This window comes from Eumetopias jubatus, unplaced genomic scaffold (genome assembly GCF_037043125.1).
Source record: "Eumetopias jubatus isolate StellerSeaLion01/CBP00866 unplaced genomic scaffold, mEumJub1_p1.0 scaffold_3, whole genome shotgun sequence".
Classification (NCBI taxonomy): Eukaryota; Metazoa; Chordata; class Mammalia; order Carnivora; family Otariidae; genus Eumetopias; species Eumetopias jubatus.
The window spans coordinates 42,217,748-42,233,533 of record NW_028274809.1 but is presented as its reverse complement, the minus strand read 5'-3'; the positions used below and the strand labels follow the sequence as shown (position 1 = coordinate 42,233,533).

The following is a 15,786-nucleotide window of genomic DNA, read 5'->3' as shown; positions in this document are numbered from 1 at the left end:
TACCTAGAAGTGGAATTGCTAGATCTTATGAATTATATTTTGATATTTTTAGGAACTGCCATATTGTTTTCCACAGCAGCTACATTATATTTCAACCAGCAATGCACAAGGGTTCCAATTTCTCCACATTCTTGCTAGTGATGTAGGAAAGATGTTAGGGTTCCAAGCTGACAGCCAAGAAAGAATTCTTGAGACATCTTTGGAGCAAAAGGTGATTTTATTAAAGTACAGGATAGGACCCGTGGGCAGCAAGAGCTGCAATGGGGTCATGAGGAGTGGCCCATTAAATACTTTCAAGCTGGAAGGGGCTTAGGGATAGTGTAAGTCTCTAAGGAATTTTGGAAGCAAGGTTTCCAGGACCTTGAGGGGGGCTAGCTGTTGTTGGGAAAATGTCATTTATTACCATCTAATAAAAACTTAGTCATGAGACGCTTCAGATATATATCTGTGGGCCATATGCTTGGGGGATGATTGCCAACATGTATCTTGGGGGTTTTAGAAATAAAGGAATTTTCCAAGGGAATTTTTATACATTAAAGTAGACTTACAGGATCCTGGTTGTGGGGGGTGGTTAGGCTAGGATTGCCTTTTGCCCTTAGCAAAGTATTAACATCAAGGCAGTTCAGTCCCTAGAGGAATATCACTCTGCCTGTTTCAAGGATTTGTCAATGGGCTGTAAGTAGTAAGGAAATTTAATAATTTTTCTTCTGCCTTTGTTTCCCACATCACTAACACTTGATATTTCCCATTTTTTTATCATAGCCATTTTAATAAATGTGAAGTGGTATTTTATTGTGTTTATGATTTCCATTTCCCTAGTGATTAGTGACACTGAGAATCTTTGCTCATTGACTATTTGTATATCTTCTTTTTTTTTTTCAGAAATTGCATTAAACATTTATTTTCACAGCCCATCCTTTACAAAGATAGTAAGAGATTTCTGAAGTCCACCTTTGAATTCTTTTGGGATTCACTCTGACTAAGCAACATTTTTAGTTGAGAGAAGCGTTTCTTTGTTTTGCTCACATTCTTTGAGGAGCAAGTGGGTGCTGACTGTCCAGATGTAGGTGTCCTGAATATCAAGGCTGGGCTCTTGCCTTTGGAACCACACTTCTGATTCAAGTCTGCAGAACTTGGAGTCTTTCTCTCCGGCGTCTTCAGGCTGAGCTTGCTCGTAGGAGTGGTAGGACTGCTCCTCAGTGCTGAGAGAAAGCTTCTACTTCTACCAAGATGTTTAACGGTTCTGTTGCATGTTTTACAAGTAGTCAACAATACACTTTTGGAGTCTTTGTATTTTTTCACAATTTTTGCTTCTTTAAAACTGAGTGTATAATTTCTTGCCTCTCGGTTAAGAAGTTTTTGTATTTTGGGTGTCAGTTTGGACTTGGGTTTGAGGCACACTCGAGAGTTACCCAAAACCAGCAACTGGAAACAGTATGGACGTGTTCCGTCAAAAGTTATGTTATCATAGGAGATAGCGGGCCTGGCCCGGGCAGCTATCGTGTAGTTGCCGCGCCGCAGCCTCAAGGTAGTGCTTCTGCCTCATCATTACCGCCACCTCCATGCCGCTAAGATGAGCGACAAGACCTATTTGTACATCTTCTTTTGAGAAATGTCTATTCAGATGTTTTGCTCATTTTATAATTGGGTTACTTTTATTGTAGAATTCTGAAAGTTCTTTATATATTCTGAATATTAACCTCTTATCAGATATATGGTTTGGAAATAATTTCTCCCATTGTGTAAGTTATTTTTTCATTCTCTTGATAATTTTCTTTGATGCAAAACAGTTTTAATTTTAATGAAGTCCAGTTTACCCATTTTTCTTGTTCTTGCTCATGGTTTGGGTCATATTTAAGGAACAATTGCCAAATCTAAGGTCATGAACTCCCTCTTATGTTTTCTTCAAAGAGTTTATATTTTTAGTTTTTACTTTATGTCCTTGGTCTATTTTGGTCTCATTTTTGTATATAGTATAAAGTAGGAGGCCACCTTAATTTTTTTTTTCCAATGTGGATATCCAGTTTTCCAAGTACCATTTCTCTATTGAATGGCCTTGGCATCCTTGGGGAAGAACAATTGTCCATAGGTGTGTGGTTATATTTTTAGGCTTTCTATTCTATCCTATCTTTTGCCAGTAAAACACTACTTTAATTACTGTAGCTTTGTAGTAAGTTATGAAAGTTGAAGTATGTTAGACCTCCAAATTTGTTGGTCTTTTCAATATTATTTTGGGTATTTGGGATAATCTCTTGGCATTTCATATGAATTTTCAGATGGGTTTGCCATTCTGAAAAAAAAAATGAGATTTTGGTTAAGGATTGCATCAGATCTGTAGATCACTTTCTGTAATATTGATATCTTAACAGTATTAAATTTTCCAATCCATGAACATGGGCTGTCTTTCCATTTATTTGTGTCTTTTTAAATTTCTATTAGTGTTGTTTTGTAATTTTCAAAATACAAGTTTTGTGCCTTCCTGGTTATAATTATTCTTTAATATTTTATCTTTTTTTATTGCTATTGTAAAAAGAACTATTTCCTTACATTTCTTTTTGGATTGTTCCTTGCTTTTGAAGAATGTTTTTTCCATAAATAAATGTGAATATATCAAAATACTTTTCCTACATGTGTTGTTGAGGTGATCACTTATTTTTTCCCTGGATAAATTAATAAGGTGATTCATCTTGATCAATTTTTGAACTGGAAAACAGTCTTTTATACATGGCATAAACCCAACATTTTTGTGATGTATTATCTTTTTAATGTATCACTGGATTTAATTTGCAAATATTTTGCTTAGGAGTTTTACATCTCTAGTTATGAGAAATTTGTCTGGATTTTTTTTTTCTGCCATGGTCTCTTATTCATATATATATATATATATGTATATACAAATATATATATATGATGTATTCATACATGAAGTCAAAGCTATTATAAATAACCTAATAAAATGGTCTAATAAAATAAATTGTCAAATTATTTTATTCTCATCTTGTAGAATTTGTATATACTGGCAGTAATTCCTTAATTGTATTGTAGAATTCATTGGTGAAAATATCTAGACACGAAATGAATTTTTTTTTTTTTTTGGAGGGGGGTGAAAACAAGTGGATTTAAATACTGATTCAAAATCTTTAATGGTATGGGAATATTTAAAAATTCTATTTTTGTGGCAGTTTCATGTTTTTATTTCTAGGATTTTGCATTTTAAATAAATTTTCAAATTTGCTGTCATACAGTTGTTATAACCTCATAATATTGTGATTTCTGCATATCACATATGTACATTTTTGTCTGATACTTCCAATCAATATACTTTGAAAAAATCAAGGTGACTTTTTAATGTTCAAAAAGATCTTAATATTTTCATATGATTTTTGAACGTGTCTAATTTTATGGCATTCAAAGTAATTTCCCTTAATGCTGAAAACAGCAGGATTCTGGAGTGATAATGAGAAAGTTTAGAAGGCTACAAAATAGCGTTATAGAGTGTCATTTTAATTAGCGTAAAATAATAATATCATCATCTCATTTGTCAATAAATCTTATTTGAGAATCAATCTAAAATTCTCAAATATAAAAGCATAACAGAAAAAAATGCAGAAAATAAACTATACAAAATCTTTGTTGAGGTGCATTTAATGTGGTCTTTAGTATTAGTATTGTGTTTCAGCAATGATCAGCAAATTTAGTATTATTTTTAATAATAATTATAATGTGAATTCAGAAATAATTAGGTCTAGTTTGAGTTGTTACTTATCAATAAAAATAAAGTAATATAAAATGAAATATTTTCCACTAGTAAAAAATATGAGCTATGTAATGTGCACAAATACAATAAATTGAATCTTAAAATGAATGTAATGGCTAAAACTTAAAATCCTATGTCATTACATTATTATTATTTCTTAAGTAATGAATGTTCATTTAGTTCTGAAATAGCATCAATGATTGTTGGTAATCTTTGCATTTATGCCACTTTTTAAAGAAACAATTTAATTTTTCACTTTAAAGTGCATAAGAGATTTTGTGTAGAAATACACTTGATGTGGTTTTGGAATATTGGTGAGGTTCAGTGGGGTGGAGTCCAGAGCCAATGACCAAGAAAGAATTCTTGAGACGTCTTTGGTGCAAAAGGGTGGTTTATTAAAGCTTGGGGACAGGACCCGTGGGCAGAAAGAGCTCCTGCACTGGGGTTGTGAGGGGTGGCTGATTGTACACTGTGGAGTTGGGGGAGGAAAGGAAAAGGAGGTTTCAAAAGGATTTTCATATGTTAAAGAAGACTCACAGGATACCAGAGTCCTTGCCATTGTCAAGTTAAGGTTATTTTTCTCTCTAGCAAGGCATTAACGTGAAGGTAGTTGGGATCTTCCTGAAGGAACATTATACTCAGCCCACTTCAAGTATCTGTCAATGGGCTGCAGGTTATAAGGACATTTAATTGTATCTACATTTCCTTCTAGAAGCTAGGTTATTGATAGAAATGCTTTGTTCTTGTAGATTGCTAAGACATTTGTAAACTGAGGGAGATTCAGGTCTTGCAGGATAGTGATCCCTACAAGTTGACTATTTGTTTTTCCTTTCCTTAGCTTTAGGGCAACCAGGAGTGCCTGAGGAATGTTACATATATCCCATGGAATGGGGGGAGTTGTGGGGTGTCAGCTTCTGCTTTGTCCTCAGCTTGCCTTCTGTTCCCTCATCACTCTCATGCTTGAAATAAGTATAATTTAAACTAACTCAGGTGAAGAAAGATACTACCTTAAATTTAGTGAATGAGGAGGCTGTTTTAAGCATCCCTCGGACAGGTTTATGTAGTCAAATTAACATTTATTAATTTCCATTTTTTTCTGTGGTCTTTGGTAAGAAAGCACAAATGTTCTAATAATCTGAACAAATAATTTAGACGATTCCAGATACACAATAAATTTAAGAGGTTAATGAACAGAAGGAGCTTAATTCTCCATATCTTGCTGCCTAAATTGTGTCTGCTTATTTCTTTCTTAATTTTTGCTAAGAATCCTAATCTGCTAATTAATCTGGGTATTTTTCATACTGTTAATTTAGTAATAAATGTTGGGCATCTCCAATGGAAGGGATATAAAAAAAATATTGTAGCTGTCCCTTTTTTAGTTGATCACTGGCGTGCTCCTGGTCACGTTGAAGGTTTCCCTGTGCATTGTCCTAAACCCATTACAAAACAGTGGTTTCCAAAATCTCTCAGATCATGGCAACTTTAGCGACTCAGCATTTTTTTTCACAACACTTATAGACAAATAAAAATAAAACAAAACAAAAGCTAATAGTTCAGGGTGCCTGGGTGGCTCAGGCAGTTTAGTGTCTGCCTTAAGCTGGGGTCATGGTCCGAGGGTCCTGGGATTGAGCTCCACCTTGGGCTCCCTGCTCAGCAGGGAGTCTGCTTCTCCCTCTCCCTCTGCCTCTTCCCCAGCTTATGCTCTCTCACTCACTCTCTCTCTCAAATAATTCAATAAAACTTCAAAAAAAAAAAAGCTAACAGTTCCATTTATTGAGTTGATCCAAACTAGTTAATAGTTTAATTTGCATCATGCCCAATAGATGCCACTCAGTTTACCTTAAATTTTAAAACTATCCCACAGTGCTCCTGTTAGTTCATTGTGGGGCACTTTGGCAGCACAGTCGGGAACCACAGTTTTGAAAGTTATAAACTGAATGGAAATGATAGCAGGAACAGAGGTCCTTTTAGAACTATTTATTGGTCCTTAGAGACCATCATTTTTCCCCATTAGGCGGCAACCTCTTTGTCCTACGTTATAAACTTTCAACTAAATTTTCTTGTAGTTGAGGTGAACAAGAAATCTGTTAATGTGTAGAATAGCTCAGAATATAGTAATGATGACTTCAGTCATGGTTATTTTTTAACAACTTATGTTTAGAAGAAGAGTAAAAATACTTTTAAAAGGGTACTGGTTTTAGTGTAATTAGCAGGGAATAATAAAATGATTTAATAGGGCTACACAGTTTTGTGTAATTATAGATAATGCTTTTAATCTGGCTGCAGAACATGGCTGTTGTGATCTAGTCTTTATGTAGCTTCCCTGCTGAAGGTTTAATTTATTTGGCCTCTTGAGGAACACATTTGGCATTGTAATATGTTTTGCTTCCAGGTTCTATCTCCAAGGATGACTTGATGAAATTGCACATAAATTTATTTTCAAGGCAAACTATTTTCCTTTTAGGGAACCATCTATATTCATCCCACAGAGGTAGAAAGCAATATAATAATCAAATATAGATATTCAGCGAGTGAGAGCCTCATAGATCTTATATATGTGGTCATTTTGTATATAATTTTATTAATCACTATTTCTTTTTTTTAAAGATTTTTTTAAAGATTTTATTTATTTATTTGAGAGAGAGAGAGAGAGAGAGAATGAGAGATAGAGAGCACGAGAGGGAAGAGGGTCAGAGGGAGAAGCAGACTCCCTGCTGAGCAGGGAGCCCGATGTGGGACTCGATCCCGGGACTCCAGGATCATGACCTGAGCCGAAGGCAGTCGCTTAACCAACTGAGCCACCCAGGCGCCCTATTAATCACTATTCCTGTGAGATATGAAATTTTAAGAAACTTAACTAAGAAATAAAATATGGTGGTTTATATCAAAGAAAATTTTAAATATCTTATCCACCACTAAATACCTATATGGTGAATCATTGAAAAATATAAAAAAACATAAATTTGGGGAATATACTAAACCAGGTAGAGTTTGTTTTCTTCTTGATTTCTGTCTGACTCCCAAAGGCAACTTACTTTGATCTCTTTGTGTTTTTTTTTCTTGTTAAAATATACAGAATTAATTAAGCAGATTCATAGAGCTGAATGATAAAATTGTATTAAGAGATGCATTGGGACTCTATGTGACCTTATCAAGTGAGGTGAGCCATTCATTAATTCAGATGATAGAGCTTATTATAATAATCTTTTACTAGTGCTATTGTTGAGCATAACCACTTACTCATATTTGCATATGCATATTGAGATAATATCATGTCATTAATTTTTTTACTAAACTTTAATCCTTGTCAAGAGTAATTCTGAAAGTTTTAGGTTACAGTTAATTTAACTATATACTTGTGATTATCTTCACATATGTTTGAATAATTTATATGCAATTACAATAAGCTTCTACAGCAAATCAACTAATATATAAACATATCTATTAATCATATTGGTAATTTATGTAAATGTGTCGCACAGTGCTTAGTATGTACAGGACATTCAAATCTGCTATGTTCCTTCCCTGTCTTAAATTTTACTAATGTTATGTCCACCACTTTTCATTTGATTATTCTCTCCACCTCTGCCTCAGTGCTTACAATCTAATTTACCCATAACAACCAGAAGATACCCAGAAGTCACAGCAGTGTTCCTGGCTTTTGCTTTACAAAAGTGACTAAGTGATACTGAAAAATTTATTTATTTATTTATTTATTTTCTTAAGTGAAGAGGTAGGGGCAGAGGGAGAGGGAGAAGGAAAATCTTAAGCAGGCTCCATGCCCAATGCAGAGCCCGAGGCCAGGCTCAATCTCACAACCCTGAGATCATGACCTGAGTGGAAATCAAGAGTTGGACACTTAACCAACTGAGTCACCCAGGCACTCCCAGAAGAACGTTTCTAAACATAAACTAGATCATGTTACTCTACATTCAAAACACTTCAGTGCTCTTCATCATAATTAGTATAAGAGAAAAAAAAATAACAATTCAAGAATCTGCAAGGCCTTCCATGATCTCATCCAGTTTCTCCCTAAAATTTTGTGTACTTTCCAAACACCAGAGCCTTGCTATCTCTCCTCCAATCTCAATGACCTTTTTGTATTTTAAGGACAAGTTAGGCTTAGTGTCAACTCAGGTCCTTTTCACACATTTTGCCTCTGCCAAATTGCTCTTCTATCTGATATCCCTGTAGATCCAGCATCACTTTATCTTTATCTGCTAAAGTATCTCTTTGTCTAGGACTTCAGTGACCAGCTGATGTAAAATTATCCTGATTGTAACTTTCTCTTCCTTTTCCCTCAAAGGGCTTATTATTACTTCATAATTATAATTTATATATTACATATTTTCTTTTTTCTGCCTTAGAATTATGGTGGTCATGCTCTTCAATGTCCAAAAAAAAAAAAACCTCTTAAGAATGAGTGGGGGTATTAAAATACCTAGAAATACATATTTTCTGAAATACTCATCAGTTGAAAAAACCAGTTTTATTATATTGTTGAGTCTATAAAATAGTCCTATTCAAAAATTATTTTCTAAAATACAATTCTTTTTAAAAGTAAAAATAACATATATACATGAATATTAACACCAAAAAACTTCTTTATACTTATTATTTAAAGATTAAAAATAGCATGAGGAGTAAGTTAATTTAGTAAATATTTTAATATTTTAATCAATGTCATAGTATTATCTGCCTTTAATATAATGTCAATTGTACTACAGGATTCTTCTCACAGATTGAGATATTCCAAAGCAAACTATAAAACTTTAGACTTAAATCTTGTTCTCCATTTGTACTCTTATTTTGTTTGATTTTTTCCTTTGCTTTTGTAGGAATTCCAATGTCTTCCTATCTGCATGTTATGTTTTTAATATTTTCAATTTGCTAAAATTACATGCTTTCAAAGCAAAATTTTGTGAAGCTCCATTCATGATATGCCTGTTTCAATTAAGACATTCAATTAATTTTGACAAATGCAAAAAAAATTAGAATACTTTATTATAAATTCAGTATCAGTGCACTATACTTAGGTTTATTGAAAGTTGGTTCTTTAAAATTTCATATATGTTAAAAATCCAATTAGTGATGGACAGCAAAGAGAAAAAGCATATTTTGCCTGAAAATTATTTTGCTTTAATATTTTGACTGAGTAAAATATACAAAATGTTATACAAAATAAAATATTTATTTAACTATTTAATTAAATAAATAAATATTTATTTATTTATTAAATATTTATTTAATAAATAAATATTTATTTATATAAATATTTATTTATACATTTCTCACAACACCAGCTGTTTAGGGGATGCAATTTTGACTTATATGCATATCACACCAATTAAGATTTTTTTTAATTTAGGAATTTAGTAAAAGTAGTTTTATTGCTACAATGAGTCCTGAACGAAAATTTGTATTTGTATTATCAATACAAAAATAAATAATTTTATGCTCAAATTTTTAACTGAATTTAACTGAATCTGAATTTAATTGAATTAAATGAATATCATTCACAGATATCAAATATTTTGCCTTTTATTGAATAAATTTCCAAGAGCCTTGTTTATTAACATCTATTGATACACATAATTAATGATGAATGTGAAGAATGAACCCAAATTATTTAACTAATTGAGAAATGTGTTTTGCTAAGAGAGTCAACACATTAACAATAGTATCTTCACTTTTCATACATGAACAAGGAAACTTGAAAGGAAAAAAATAATTAATTTAGAAGAATAATCACTTTTTTATAAGAAAATTTATGCTGCAGAGAGTGATATACAAATGAACTTCCTGGAACTACATCTGCTAAATCATTGCTTTCAGGTACAGTCTTCTTAAATTTTTGAAGTAAATGGTAGATTTCTTCAGTAGATTTGTGTCTTCTGATGTGTCCATAGTTGGTAATATTATTATTATTATTATTATCCATAGGCAATGGTAAAAGTTGACTAATATTTTGTTACATGCTGTCTTATTCTGTGTTCCCTGACAAGCCAACCTGAGGCAAAATTCATGCAATAAAATTTTATGGGCCATGAAATCCAGTGGATGAATGGAGGAAAGGATATGAGAATGAGGCTGGAAAAGGGGCAAAATAATTATAAGGAGTAACTTTGGAACAAGCAATTTCTCTTTTTTCTCAGACATCTTCAGAGAGGTTGCTTCTCTAGCTGCTTACCCTGGGAAAAGTAGGGAGAAAAATTATCTGTTTTTTTTTTTTTATAACAGATTTCTTATACTCTCCCACTTTCAATGTTCACCCTAGGGAACGTTAAGCCCTCTAAAATTATGGTGGCTGCTGAGGAACCTACATCTTGTACTTCACTGATAATCGGAAACTCAGTGGGAGGGTAGAAAGGGACTCTCAGTGTAGGTTAGAACTGAGACACTGACAGGATATATCCAGCGAGCTTCTCAGTCTTTTGAAGTGGAGGTGAGAACAGTAATGGTAACTTTACCAGGCATCAGGTGACACTCCACTCAGAAAGCAAGGCCAGGGAGCAGAGATGGGATAATGCATAAACTGAATTTATATAATCTATTCCTTGCACAATTCAGATCTGTTCATACTCTGCTGAAATATTCAATACTCTCAATTCTTCCCTGAGAATAAGGGTGAAAGTACAATGTCTAAATGTTATTGCTAGTTGTTATATTATTAAACAAACAAACCAACACAAAAAGAAACTTCAAAAGATATGATTAAATGAAGCTTCAGTTGGTCACCTTCAGCTGTAATCTGGGTTCTTGATGGCTAAAATGACCCTGACCTTGATTTTTAAGGGTTGTGATTCCTAAACTACTTTGAAATTAGGGAATTGTGATTTATCCAATTGACATTTTCAATTGTTACAAAATACCAGAAACACTCCAGGGAATTTGTAGGGTTCCACACATATTTCTTTTTGAACTTCTTGTGTACCAAGAGCTATATCTTCTCATGGTTATCAAGATAGACTACTCCTACCATTCCATATCAGCTTCGCCAGAATTAGAAGCCTAAAGTTTTTATACCTTTTTTATCCACTTGGAAAATAGTACCTCTAATTTAGCAAAAATTGATGTGCTATGGGAAACACAAATTTTAAAAGTGAGTAGTAACTGGGACTAATGGTAAGAAGGTAATCCTACCTCTCCTCCTTCCTCCCCAGACCTAAATATCAGCTGATGGTTCAATGTGTATACCTTATACTAGAAAACAATACCCTGAGATTTTGAATCTGAGCTGACTCCTTAACTGAGCCTTCATTCTACCAGTGTAATAGAATGTAATTAGTAACACCTATGAATCTTGTGGTCACTAATTCATCATCATACCTTTTTTGGTAAAGTGAATATCTTGGTCTGAGGCAATGTCACATGAAATATTCTGTTGAGATATCAGGTACTTTGTAAACCCTCAGATGGTGGTGTTGATGGATGCACTGTGGACAAGGAGGCAAATGTATATCCAGAGTGTACATGTTTTCTGGAAAGGGATAATTACTGTTCTCTCCATGACAGAAGGGGTCATATTTAATTGGCCTGTCACCAAGTGGTGGATAGATATGCCAAGTAATAGTGCCACATGGAAAACTCTGCAACAATCTCTATACTTGTCAGGCTGGGTATTCATCAATGGTAGCAACCAGATCAGCTTTGTTGAGTAGAGACCCATTTTATTAGATCCAGGCATAGCCTTAAACACTTCTGCTATGACCACTCTGGTCATGAGCCCCTTGTGCATGTCTACCTTGTTTGAAGAGATCCTCCCTGGAAATGGATTATCTTTGATGGAAATTAACAGTAGTTAGACATATATGCTTGCTTTGTGTCCATACACATACTTCTTCCCCAGACCTTCTTAGCCCTAACTCATCAGTCTTTCTTATTTGAAAACTCTGACCAAAGAGCCAAGCCACTGGCACAACCTGGAATTCAATATATATCAGTACCTCTTGCCACCTCACCTTCCATGGGGAGTAAATGATTGGAGTTCAATGCTCACAGCTCTGCCTTTTGGGAAGAATTCCCTTACTGCTGACTCTAGGGCCAGCCCTGATTGGAGCTGAAATATGGCAGAGGTCCATTTTGAACTTGCACCAGCATTTTGGGCTGTCTCATTTGTTACCCAGGTCTACTCTCCTCCTTTTATTTGAAAGGGAGAGGCAGTTAGGGGCAGAGGGAGACAGAGACAGAGAGAGAGAATCTTAAGCAGACTCCATGCCCAGCACAGAGACTGATGAAGGGCTCAATCTCACAACACTGAGATCATGACCTGAGCCAAAATTAAGAGTCAGATGCTTAACTGACTGAGCCACCCAAGAGACCCTACTCTCCTCCTTTAATGTTACATATGAGGAAATTTCCATAGCACCACATTTCACCTTCTAACATCATGTTATTTGCTTATTTATATTTATTGCTTTACTCCTTACAGTATAATTTAATGAGGGTGTTTGTAAAAAAATTTGTTATTGTTACCTAATGGGCCTCACTTACCTAAAAAGTAGCTGGCTTATAATACGTGTTCAATAAATGTTAAAAGAATGAAAGAATGAATTAACTCTGATTTATGTCTTTGCTTCCTTTTTCTTCATAGTACTTATCACCCCATAACATTATATATTATATAATATGGTTTTATTCTGCCTTTCCTTCCTCTACTAAAATATAAAATACAGAAAGATTTGTTTACTTTGTTTAAAGCATTATCTACAGCACCTATAAAAGTGCCTGGTTAAACAAATATTTTTTGAGTTAATTAACAAATGGACCATGCTTTTCTTAATCTCTGACTGTATCACCAAGTAATACCTGACACCGTGCATGTTGTATAATAGGTGTTCAATGAAGAAGTTTTAACATAAAACAAATATATCAATTCTAAGTAGCATCCAGACCAGAAGTGACCTCTCTCAGCATTATTTTGGTTTTCCAGCAGGTAAAATTCAAAGGAAACTAAAATGATGACTTCAGCTTTTTAAAGTTGTTTCTCAGGAAGCTGCAAAGGAAAATTCTGATTATTTATCAGCCTGAAAAATTGGAAGGGCTCATTTCTTTTATTTATACAGTTTTCTTTTTCTAATCTTATAGCTTATGGTTTGGGTTCTTCAGGATTCCTATTATCTTGATTCTTTGGGGAAAAAATATAAAACCAACATCTTATAAAATGACATGGGAAGACAGGAGGCCCCCTTTGTTAGCTTTACTGTATCTCACAGTAGGAAAGAGTTAAGTTCTTAGAGGGAGATATTTTTTAAACCCCTGTTGTACTTTATTATATGCATATCTGAAAGAGAAAATCTGGCAAGAGGATGGCCATAGACAATTTTCCCTATTGTTACTTGGAAGATGAATAAGGAGTTAATTTTTATTTTTGACATATTGAGATTTTGAATCTATTCTCTGCAAGTTCAGTTGGAAGGAGTCTAATCTCACGGTATCATTTGAGGACAGCTCTATGAATATTTGTGACAAATGAATCTTTTATTTGCCTTGAAAATTATGATTCAATTTGATGAAATGAAAAAAATTTATGGATAATATTTAATCACTACTGTCATATAAAAGCTAAGCTGTCAGCAAGATGCTATGACACCTAGAGTTAGTCACTCCCAGATGAGAGAGGATCCACACAGCTTCTAATAACTTAGGAAGCTGTGACTTGATATTCTGGCTCATTTAATAGATTCGTTATGTTTCTTGTACTTTGTGAAATTCTATATTTGAAGCTAGCCTAAATAAATTTTTTGAATATTTTAATGCTATTACCCTCTTTATACTCCCGTTTTTAAAAAAAATGAATGCAGAAATAAATTCCCCAAATTTAAAAAAGCCTTAACTATTTATTGACATGAACATAATTTTAACCATAAAGTTTAATGAGATGTTTTGTTAAATAAATCAACACGTGATTATTTGCAGATTTATATGTCTAGTCTTGTCATGGGTACTGTGATTACATATCCTCTATCCTTGAGGAATTTTCTCTCCAGAAAGGAAAGTGAACAGGAGAGAAGAAACTCTGTAGCAATACAAGGTAGTGCATGGGATGACTTACTTGTTTTGTTTTGTTTTTTTTGGGGGGGGGGATGACTTACTTGTGAATGTATGGGGCAGAAACTATATTTTAAGTATAGTGATTAAATAAAGTTATTTTACTTATTTTTCTATTGTTCAGGAACTTTGTGATATCCATCTATTTCATTTTTCAAGTTGCATTCTCATTACTACTTTGTTTCTTAGCAAGATCTATACTTTAATCCAATTGGTCATGGTTTAGTTTCAATTAAATGTCATTCTTTTAAATTTTTTTCCTACTTGATATTTTTCAATATTTTGACAAAAATTTATGAAAGGTGCCTATTAATTTTGTATATACAACAAAACAGGGTGATTTTTACATTTGATAACCAATTTAAATGTAAAAATGACAGGCAATTTGCAGAGATTGATGTAACAAGTACAAATTAACAGGTGTAAGAGTAGCTTTTGTACTTGTTTACAAAATACCAACTTTACAAGTGGATAAAGGAGAATTTTTTCTTAATGATAACAATTAGACCTTATGACTTCCCGTTATATTCAATCTGAAACAACATTATATTGTAGCCAAGAAAAGATATATATGTTATATAAATTGAAATAAAGTATTTAAAATAATGAGGAGGAGAACTCCCCTCTACTGTAGGCTGGATATGTTACACTATAATTCTTAAGTTTGAATATGGACACTCTAGTTTCAAATAAACATGGTATAATAGGATTATTTGTATAGTGACTTAATACTATATCATAAAATGAATGGTTGAAGGAAAGAAATATTGGTAGATAGCTTGGAAAAGATACAATTACAGAGGAGTAAGCACTGAACTAGGATTTCAGACCAGTATAAGAGCAAGAAATGTTCAAAGAATGAGTCAACCATTCTTTGGAAGAAAAGATGAAGGGAGTGTTCCCTGAGGGTTTTTAAGTATGAGCCATGACCAAATACCAGATCTGTTATACAAGACATTAAACAATGTTTAATTGGCTGTAATAAATATTGTTAGATACTCTCCAATTATGAAATTCAATGATTCTATAATGCCTTTAATATATGTCCCTGTAATTACCCCAACACAATGAAGCTATCAATTCTTATATGAAAATTTCAATAATTTTTCATATTTCATTTTTTTATTATTTTTGCATAATATTGTCAAAGTATGTTTTTTTTAAGCTGTGGTTTCATGATAGAACAGTAATATACTCTATTACAAAATCTTCCTTATTATGTAAAGTTCATATTGTATATAATGCATATATGTATTACATACATTAATATGTTCATTATGTTCATTAAAGCACATGACGCAAGTTTAAGTACTTTTAAACTTTAATTGCCACTCTTACTGTATTTACATCAGGACTTGAGTTATGTTAGGCTTTCTAATCACTGATCACCAAACTGACAATTTAAATTCTTGCTCTTTTTAGCCTATTTTACCTCCACATGCCCTTTGACTGTATATTCAACCACCCTCTAAGTCCCACTCCAGTTGCATAATTTCCAGAAAAATTTTGGATACCGACTGACACTAAATGCTATTTTCTTCTCATTTCTGAATCTCTACCATGCCAACTGAAGAATCACTACCTTTCTACTTACTTACTTACTTTTTTTTTTTTTTGAGGGATAAAGCTCATCAGTGGGGGTAGGGGCAAAAGGAGAGGGAATCAAGCAGGCTTCATGCTCAACACAGAGCCCAATGGGGGGCTTAATCTCACAAGCCGGGAATCATGACCTGAGCTGATATCAAGAGTTGGACACTTGACCGACTGAGCCACCCAGGCACCCCAAACTTTCATGTGAGGACTATAAATAAAGAAATTATCCCTGAACTCGATGTACAGGGACCTGAGCAATAGTTATGACTCTACTTCCATTTAGCTATATGGACTTCAATAATGTATTGAAACTTTCTGTGTGATAGGATTCTCATCTATGCAATAAATACCTATTTCAATAATAAAAAGTATTGTATAACTGTCTT

The 15,786-nt window shown here is 33.5% G+C and overlaps 1 pseudogene; it reads right to left on the bottom strand.

Annotated features, from left to right (window-relative positions):
- Nucleotides 1–918: 918 nt before the first annotated feature.
- On the bottom strand, nucleotides 919–1,546 carry LOC114225652 (ribonuclease MRP subunit p24 pseudogene; annotated as a pseudogene).
- Nucleotides 1,547–15,786: the final 14,240 nt, after the last annotated feature.